Source organism: Vespa mandarinia, chromosome 1 (assembly GCF_050613455.1).
Source record: "Vespa mandarinia isolate Hongniang chromosome 1, ASM5061345v1, whole genome shotgun sequence".
NCBI lineage: Eukaryota > Metazoa > Arthropoda > Insecta > Hymenoptera > Vespidae > Vespa > Vespa mandarinia.
This window is the reverse complement of record NC_140810.1, coordinates 207,501-209,617: the sequence shown is the minus strand read 5'-3', so window position 1 is coordinate 209,617 and position 2,117 is coordinate 207,501.

Below are 2,117 nucleotides of genomic sequence, written 5' to 3'. Positions count from 1 at the left end.
ACTCTTAAACATTTTCCAATCTTTAAAGCTTTTATCCTTGACGTCTCATAAATTCCCTTATAACCAAGAAGATTTATCCTTATAGGGTAGTATTTATACCGACCGGTGTGTAATGTCTGCTCCGCCATCTTCCTTGAACTCAACCTCAAAGGTTACCCTCGGTGGCTAAGAGCGAGGAACGCTCCCACTTCGACTATCTCCCTCTCTCTCTCTCTCTCTCTCTCTCTCTCTCTCTTTGCCTGCTTTTCTCGTTTCTTCGTCTACATCATCCCCCAGGAAAATCAATATAGAGTGGCGGTGTTATACGATGTGGTAGTTACTACCAGTCTTTCTCTCTCTCCCTCTTTTTCTCTGGTACGCTCGGATACACACGGTCCAAGCAGATCTCCATCCTAACGACCTTCCACGCTCATACATTTCCGTTTTCGTTTTCATTCCTCGCGCTTGTTTTCATTCCTCGACAAATAATACTTTTCATCCAAAAAGCACGTGTATCCTCGAGAGAGCGCAGAATACGAGCGCGTCATTTTGTCGCACGGTTTTATCTAAACGGACATCGATACGACTTTGATTCGTTCATTCACAGTTTCTCACGCTCCCGTTGATATCTTTGAACGGATTATACGAAAACTACGAAGCCTTTCGTTATCTTTTTCTATCATCGGAAGAAAAAGTTGAAGAGAGAGAAAAAAAGACTACACGTATTTCTCCGGGGACCCTTTTTACAGCGAGAAAACTTTTCGAGATAGTCGGGAGAGCAAATAAAAAAATATCTTCCTACTAATTCTATTTTATTCTTGAACAAAGAGTACTTCTTTTATGCGATTTAACATCGATATTGCGATATCAACGATATCTGCGAATGGAAGAGTAAAGAAGGAACGTTGAAAACAGATGATGCATTTGTTTAGTCAAGCATGAGAAAAAATAGATCGTAGAGGTAAAGCAACGGATCGAAGTGGCATCGAAACACTTCGCGTACACAAATTATATTCAAGCTCGCTAACAACGACTCGTCCAAACGGTACGATCTTTTTTCGTTCGCGATTACCTCGTTAAACTGGAAAAGCTCTAGCGAGAGGCGCGAAGAAGGAGGCGAAAGGAAAATCGCTACGGCACTGTGTCATGCGCCGTGCCGTCTAGGCTTTCCGCGTTTCGACGTAAATTTCACCGATGTCAATGAACTCTCCTGCAAAGCGTAGAAATTATTTATTTATCTACGAATGATGCACAGCGCGGAATATCTCGTTATCATTTTTTTTATATTGTTTATAGTCTGTCGCGCGTTTTAAAAGACTTACAAAAACAAAAGTGAGTTTCAAATCGAGAAGAATAAATGAAACCTTTGCAATAATTATTCCTTTTATCGAAGAAAAAGAAAAGGTAAGAAAAATTTGGCATCGTCGAATCGAATAAAATTACAGCAGAACGAATAAAAAGAATCGTTGAAGTCCAGGCTGGGTCTCCCACACGTCGGTACGACCCTGGATCATGCGCCATAGAGGAAAAGCCGAGGACGATGGTGGTGGCGGTGGTGGTTGTGGTTGTGCGCTCTCGAAAGGTTGATCGGGCAGTGGGTGGGTTTGGCCAGGTACCCGTGTCCAACGGAAAGAGAGAGAGAGAGAGAGAGAGGGAGAGAGAGAAGGGTGGTAACTCGAGAGGGGAGTCGTCCGATGGAGATGGAGGGAGAGGGAGTGTGAGAGAGAGAGAGAGAGAGAGAGAGAGAGAGAGAGAGAGAGAGAGAGAGAGGGAGGGCAGAGTAGGCTAGTAGCGGCGGCACACGTTGTGTCAGCCGGCAGTAGAGAAAGCCGTGCTTGACGCGGCCTGCACGGCCGGCCGTAGTAGTGCGTGCGTCTCCGAGCTTCCTTCTCCTCGTCCTTTTCCTACCTTTCTCGTTCTTACTCTTTCCACCTCACCCGCGCCTTATTTCTTCTTCTTTTTTTCCCCTTCTTCTTTTTCTTCCTTCTTCTTCTAGTCCTTTACTTCTCCTTCTTCCTACTTGCCTACTTCAGAAGGAGCGACGAGCGACGTTCGGTAAAAACAGCGCGCGCGCGCGTAAGCAAGCAAGCAGGCGAGAGAAAGAGAGATGGATAAAGGGGTAGAAAGAAATAGCAAAA